Source organism: Nicotiana attenuata, chromosome 7 (assembly GCF_001879085.1).
Source record: "Nicotiana attenuata strain UT chromosome 7, NIATTr2, whole genome shotgun sequence".
NCBI lineage: Eukaryota > Viridiplantae > Streptophyta > Magnoliopsida > Solanales > Solanaceae > Nicotiana > Nicotiana attenuata.
The window spans coordinates 108,746,262-108,754,627 of NC_031995.1; positions in this window are offsets into that span (position 1 = coordinate 108,746,262).

The window sequence follows — 8,366 nt, forward strand, 5'->3', positions numbered from 1 at the left end:
GGTTGGTGAGTGGGTCTTGCTCCGAGTGTCGCCTATGAAGGGCGTGATGAGATTTGGGAAGAAGGGCAAGCTTAGCCCCAGGTTCATTGGTCCATTTGAGATTCTCGATCGTGTGGGAGAGGTGGCTTATAGGCTTGCCTTGCCGCCTAGCTTGTCAGCCGTGCATCCAGTGTTTCATGTGTCCATGCTTCGGAGGTATCACGGCGATCCAGCCCACGTATTAGATTTCAGCACTGTCCAGTTGGACAAGGATCTGTCTTATGAGGAGGAGTCGGTAGCTATTCTAGACCAGCAGGTTCGACAGTTGAGGTCGAAGAGTTTTCCTTCAGTGCGTGTCCAGTGGAGAGGTCAGCCTCCTGAGGCATCGACCTGGGAGTCCGAGTCTGATATGCGGAGCCGTTATCCTCATCTATTTCCCGACTCAGGTACTTCTTTCTTTTGTCCGTTCGAGGACGAACGGTTGTTTTAGAGGTGGAGAACGTGACGACCCAAAGGGTCATCACCTGTTTTCTCTTTCATTCCGTGCTTCCGAGGCCTTGAAAACCTCATTTTTACTTGCCTCGATTTGCGTGCGCAGTCCGGGCGCGTAGCCGGAAAGATTATATGTTAAATTCTGGGAAACATTTCAAAATGTGGCTTTAAAATGATTAAAGTTGACTTCGATCAATATATTTGGTAAACGGACCCGGACCCGTGATTTGACGGTCCCGGAGGGTCTGTAGAAAAATATGGGACTCGGGCATGTGCCCGGAATCGAAATCCGAGGTCTAGAACCCGAGGAAAAGAATTTTTCTGTGAAATTGTTTTTTTGGAATTGTTAAGGAAAATGGAAATGAAAATTGATTAAAAGACTGTGGTATCGGGCTCGTATTTTGGTTCCGTCGCCCAGTACAAGTCTTATATATGGTTTAAGCGCTTTTTGTGAAATTTGGTTGAAATCGGACGTCATTTGACGTGTTTCGGACCTAAATATCTAAAATTTGAAGTTTATGAAGTTAGAATGAAAAATGATGATTTTGAGGGTTGATTCATTGATTTTGATGTTGTTTTGGCGATTTGATCGCTCGGTTAAGTTCGTATGAGGTTGTTGAGTTAGTGTGTGTGTTGGTTAGAAGCCCCAAGGGCTCGGGAGTGATTCGGAGGTGGTTCGGGGTGTTTTTGGCCTTAGGAAGTGTTGCAGAATTTATGCAGTCAGTGCCCAGTCATTTTCTTCTATGCGATCGCATAGGTATGTCTGCGATCGCGTAGAGTTAATTTGGAGTCGCCCTGTTTTGTTCTATGCGATCGCATTATAGGCCATGCGATCGCGTACCTCTGCAAATTCATTCTATGCGATCGCTCCCTTCCATTGTGCGATCGCAGTGTACAAAAAAATCAGCCCCCATTTTAGTTTTATATGCGATCGCATTCCATGGCTCGCGATCGCACTGACCAATAACCCTTCCTCTATGCGATCGCGATGCCCTTCCCGCGATCGCATAGAGCAATTTTGCCCAGTGATTTTTAAATACCCAAAACAGAACATTTACGGGATTTTTCACCCAAAACACACGAACTCACCTTCTCCACAGCCCATAGGCGATTTTTAGAGCTATCCTTCACCAAAACTTCTTGGGTAAGTATTATCTAACTCGTTTTCTTCATTTTCTATCATCATTTATCAAATTCCTAGACCTAAATCATGTAGTTCATGGTAAGAATTGGAGAAAATGGTAGAATTAGGGCTTTTCAATTTTCTTTGATTTAGACCTCGTTTTGGGGTCGAATTTGAAAACAAATTGTATATCCGGGCTCGTGGGGGAATGGGTGACATGGAATTGGTTCGAACCTCGTGTTTTGACCAAGCGGGCCCGAGGTCGATTTTGGAATTTTTGGAAGAAAGCTTGGAAATTCATATTTAGCCATTGGGTTTAGTTTGTTTAGCTATTATTAATATTGTAAAGTCATTATTTCATAGATTTGACTGAGTTGGAGCCGATTTCGAGGGGTAAAGCTACGCTAGAGGCTTGAGTTGATTTTTGGAGCATTTGAGGTAAGTGTTTGATCTAACTTTGGCTTGAGGGAATAGGATTAGAGTATTATTTGCTAATTGCTAAATGTTGAGTACGGTGTATAGGCATGGTAACGAGTATCTATACACCGGTGTCTAGCATGACCGTGGGTCTTTATTTGTGCTTAATTGGGATACTGTAGTGACTCTTCCTTGTTAATTGATGGTTTCTATATGATATGAAGAGAATGAGAAGGAAATATGATGTGTAAACTCTTTGGAGCATTGGCTCGATTTTTGACTTGATTAAAAAGTAAGAAATGAACGTAAGAGAAAGAGATGCGATTATTCCCTTGCCGGGACGTGTAAGTTATTGTTGTTGCTCCCTTGCCGGGATTGAACTACTTAGTTGTATTCTCCCTTGCCGGGAAACCACTTATATATTATGAAATGGGATCGTGTGGCACGCCGACCACTTATATATTATGAAATGGGATCGTGTGGCACGCCGACCACTTATATATTATGAAATGGGATCGTGTGGCACGCCGACCACTTATATAGATTATGAGATCTGATGTAGTTTCGTGTTTACTTCTGATAAGTTGTTTTCATCTGTATTTCCCCTAAGCATGTCCCGTCCCCGCCTTAATTGGTATTTTCTTCTGTTATTTCGTTGCACTTGTATATACATATATATCTGCACAGGTTATTTTTGGTAGGTCCTGTCTAGCCTCGTCACTACATCGTCGGGGTTAGGCCAGGCACTTACCAGCACATGGGGTCGGTTGTGCTGATGCTACACTCTGTGCATATTTTTGCACATATCCAGGAGCAGCTTTTGAGCCTCAGCAGTAGGATTTGATCGGGAGCTGACTTCAGTTCAGGGACTTTCGAGGTAGCCTAGCTGACGTCCGCAGGCCGGAGTCCCTTCTATGTTATTAGTTTGTTTTCCTTGTACCGAGACAAACATTGATGTACTTCTATTCAGACTTGTTTTTAGCACTCTTTAGTAGTTCGTGAGTTAGTGACGCTGGATCTGGGTAGAGTTGTATTTAAACTTCCGCATTTGGTTTTCAGTTATCTATGTTTTTAAGACTTCCTCTTTTATTTAAATGACTCGTTTTATTTATATCGTTGAGATGTTATCAGAAAAATGTTTTAATACTTGGCTTGCCTAGCTCCGACAGTAGGCGCCATCACGACTCCCGATGGTGGGAAATCCGGGTCGTGACAACATCACATGTAACAAATAATCCAAAATTATGTAACGAACAAGCACGTAACATAAAAACGAAATTCAACATTCTTCTAACATGTTTAATCTATATATCACATATATCACAAAAAAGTAATTCATGCCAGAATATCATTACTAATTAACATCTCATGAACTAATAACAATAGAATCATGTAACCTATTATAAATTCCCGTAGTATCTAATACAAAATTTCAAATTCAAGTTAAGAACTATCTCAATAGTTATATGAATACATATTTTATCCTCAATAAAATAATATCAACATTCAAACGATTTGACTATTGCACAAGACACATGTATTATGGTTTGAATTTTTCAAATATAATATTAAAATATTTCGTAAATAAATTTTAGACACAATAAACCACGACTCTGATACCACTGATGGATTGCATATAGGTGTTTGTAACACGCAACGGTAGACAATAACAATCCTAGACAGATCATTTCGTGTTTAAAATTTATTTACATGTCAATAGATCGGATCTAAGACGTACCTAGTGAAGACAGTCTCGTTTCAAATTCTTCGATAGTGCGAAGACTCTATGCGTATCCACACCGAGACCGATCCTTGCTATCAACTCTTTGATCAATGAAACCCGCGAACAAATTGAACGAAGAATATTGTGTTAAAATTTTTCTCAAAAAATCTCAACTCAAATTAGAAGAACAAGAAACACTTTTCTTGTAATTGTATTTTCTCTCTTGACTTTGTATTGCACTCTCACTTTCACAAAGTGGGTTTTCTTCTCACGGGAAAATTATACGGCAAATTTTCTCTATCACCTACAAACCCTTTTCCTATTTGGTTGAGGTAATGATTTACTTAGGGTAAAAGTTTATTTTTCTTATGGAGATTTCGTTACTGCTGAACTTTATGGACTTTCCATAAAGTCCAATACCAAATTGGATTATAGAAGTCTTATTAGTATTTAATTACTAAAAAATACAAATTCCATTCTTAATGGGTTTAAGTAGCCGACTTGTCCTATTATGGACTATAACATAATGTCCTTACGGACTTTCAGTTAATCCAATTTCAAATTGGAATTGACAAGTCTTTACTCTTATATAAATATTAATTATATATATCACATATATATATTTCAACCAAGAGATATAATTCAATTTCTATTCCAAATAGAAAACTTCAATTTATTCACAATATTAACTATATTCCCTGTGCTAGCAAAGAGTATATTAATATTTCATTTGGACTAATAACTTTATTTATTTGACTAATTAAATTCTTTAATTTACTTATCAAATACTAAAGTAATTAATCCTTTAGCAAAGATCAGAACACTCGTTAGTGTGCGACCCCATAGGTTCAATTCTAAGCCGGTAGTAAATTGATCATATCAATATACTAGTCAAGGGTGGCGTCTAGCAACACTCCTTAACGACCGGATAGAATGAAGTATACAATTTAGTCTCAAGAACCAGTAGAAGAATAATGTAGTAATTTCTTCTGTCCTTATAACTCTGGATCACCCTAGGATATGGTTCAACTGTCAAATCCTAATAGGCGACCAACTATGTGTTCATGTCAAGTATAATCGACCATTGAATGACCTAAGAAACTCTTTTCTTCTTTCATTCAATTGCCCTGGCCAAGGTCTTAATTTGGTCGTTTATAATTCATGAAAACATGGAGCTTAAACTCATTACCAAGAGTTGACAAATTTCATCTTGATCAATCACTAATTCTACAAGTATTCAATCGTACCCAATATCCTTTCAACTATCGCCCTAGGGCCATAGGTGTCTAGTATAAAAGCACAACAAATAACTTTTCAATTACTATGACGATCTCAGGTCAAAGGAAACTCTTACATCACATTCTTCAAGATAATAGCCTATTGACAGTTTATGGTAATTCTAACCATTAGGAATTATCCAATGAGTCGGTTCAATGATCATATCTCTATATGCATCATCTATCTATGTGATTCAGTTAATGAGANTCCACTTGCTCCGGAGTTGCCTATTTGGTCAGTATGCTTTGGATATGTATTGATTGGTATGGCGGGGCCCTGTCCCGACCTTTATGATTTTATGTACTCTTAGAGGCTTGTAGACAGATGTCAGGTGTATGGATACTTGTATGGCCTTGTCGGCCTATGTTTTGAGTCTACAAATGGTCATGTCGGCCTTATAGGCCTGTATGTCACATGTATAAGTTTGTATATCATGTTGGGTCATCATACGTTAAGTATTCCCTTATGTTTTATTCTTGTTATCTCATAAAGGGTTTTCTAGCTCATTTACCCATGATAGTATGATAAGAAAGATATGTTACGTTGGTACTCGGTTGAGTAAAGCACCGGGTGCCCGTCGCGGCCCTTGGGTTTGGGTCGTGACATTATTGGTGGCGTAGGATGAAGAAAGATATTGTTGCATATGTGGCTCGATGTTTGAACTGTCAGCAGGTTAAGTATGAGCATCAGAGGCCTGGTGGTTTGTTTCAGAGTATTGAGCTTCCCGAGTGGAAGTGGGAGAGGATTACCATGGATTTCGTTAATGGACTTCCGTTGAATCGGAAGAAGTTCGACTCGATATGGGTTATTGTTGATAGGCTGACCAAGTCAGCGCATTTCATTCCTGTAGCAGTCTCCTATTCGTCCGAGAGGTTAGCTGAGATTTATATCAGGGAGATTGTTCGCCTTCATGGTGTGCCGGCATCTATCATTTCGAATCGGGGTACGCAGTTTACCTCGCGTTTCTGGGGTGCAGTTCAGCGGGAGTTGGGCACACGGGTTGAGTTGAGTACAGCGTTCCATCCTCAGACGGACGGTCAGTTCAAGCGGATTATTCAGATTTTGGAGGATATGCTCCGAGCCTGTGTCATTGATTTTGGAGGCTCGTGGGACCAGTTTTTGACCTTAGCAGAGTTCGCCTACAATAACAGCTACCAGTGCAGCATTCAGATTGCTCCATATGAGGCGTTGTATGGTAGGCGATGTCGGTCTCCAGTGGGATGGTTTGAGCCGGAAGAGGCTCGATTATTGGGTACCGATCTAGTTTAGGAGGCCTTGGATAAGGTCAAGATCATTCAGGACAGGCTTCGTTCGGCTCAGTCGCGGCAAAAGAGTTATGCGGATCGTAAGGTTCGGGATGTAGCTTTCATGGTTGGTGAGCGGGTCTTGCTCCGAGTGTCGCCTATGAAGGGCGTGATGATATTTGGGAAGAAGGGCAAGCTTAGCCCCAGGTTCATTGGTCCATTTGAGATTCTCGATCGTGTGGGAGAGGTGGCTTATAGGCTTGCCTTGCCGCCTAGCTTGTCAGCCGTGCATCCAGTGTTTCATGTGTCCATGCTTCGGATGTATCACGGCGATCCAGCCCACGTATTAGATTTCAGCACTGTCCAGTTGGACAAGGATCTGTCTTATGAGGAGGAGCCGGTAGCTATTCTAGACCAGCAGGTTCGACAGTTGAGGTCGAAGAGTTTTCCTTCAGTGCGTGTCCAGTGGAGAGGTCAGCCTCCTGAGGCATCGACCTGGGAGTCCGAGTCTGATATGCGGAGCCGTTATCCTCATCTATTTCCCAACTCAGGTACTTCTTTCTTTTGTCCGTTCGAGGACGAACGGTTGTTTTAGAGGTGGAGAATGTGACGACCCAAAGGGTCATCACCTGTTTCCTCTTTCATTCCGTGCTTCCGAGGCCTTGAAAACCTCATTTTTACTTGCCTCGATTTGTGTGCGCAGTCCGGGCGCGTAGCCGGAAAGATTATATGTTAAATTCTGTGAAAAATTTCAAAATGTGGCTTTAAAATGATTAAAGTTGACTTCGGTCAATATTTTTGGTAAACGGACCCCGACCCGTGATTTGACGATCCCGGAGGATCCGTAGAAAAAGATGGGACTCGGGCATGTGCCCGGAGTCGAAATCCGAGGTTTAGAACCCGAGAAAAAGAATTTTTCTGTGAAATTGTTTTTTGGAATTGTTAAGGAAAATGGAAATAAAAATTGATTAAAAGACTGGGGTATCGGGCTCGTATTTTGGTTCCGACGCTGGTACAAGTCTTATGTTTAAGCGCTTTCAGTGAAATTTGGTTGAAATCGGACGTCATTTGACGTGTTTCGGACCTAAATATCTACAATTTGAAGTTTATGAAGTTAGAATAAAAAATGATAATTTTGAGGGTTGATTCATTGGTTTTGATGTTGTTTTGGCGGTTTGATCGCTCGGTTAAGTTCGTATGAGGTTGTTGAGTTAGTGTGTGTGTTTGGTTAGGAGCCCCGAGGGCTCGGGAGTGATTCGGAGGTGGTTCGGGGTGTTTTTGGCCTTAGGAAGTGTTGCAGAATTTCTGCAGTCAGTGCCCAGTCATTTTCTTCTCTGCGATCGCGTAGAGTTAATTTGGAGTCGCCCAGTTTTGTTCTATGCGATCGCGTTATAGGCCATGCGATCGCGTACCTCTGCAAATTCATTCTATGCGATCGCACCCTTCCATTGTGCGATCGCAGTGTACAAAAAAATCAGCCCCCATTTTAGTCTTATATGCGATCGCATTCCATGGCTCGCGATCGCAGTGACCAATAACCCTTACTCTATGCGATCGCGATGCCCTTCCCGCGATCGCATAGAGCAATTTTGCCCAGTGATTTTTAAATACCCAAAACAGAACATTTACGGGATTTTTCACCCAAAACACACGAACTCACCTTCTCCACAGCCCATAGGCGATTTTTAGAGCTATCCTTCACCAAAACTTCTTGGGTAAGTATTATCTAACTCGTTTTCTTCATTTTCTATCATCATTTATCAAATTCCTAGACCTAAATCATGTAGTTCATGGTAAGAATTGGAGAAAATGGTAGAATTAGGGCTTTTCAATTTTCTTTGATTTAGACCTCGTTTTGGGGTCGAATTTGAAAACAAATTGTATATCCGGGCTCGTGGGGGAATGGGTGACATGGAATTGGTTCGAACCTCGGGGTTTTTGACCTAAGCGGGCCCGGGGTTCGAGTTTTTTGGAATTTTTGGGGTAGAAAAGTCTTAGGAAAATTCGATATTTAGGCATTGGATTTAGTTTGTTTAGCTATTATTAATATTGTAAAGTCATTATTTCATAGATTTGACTGAGTTGGAGCCGATTTCGAGGGGTAAAGCTA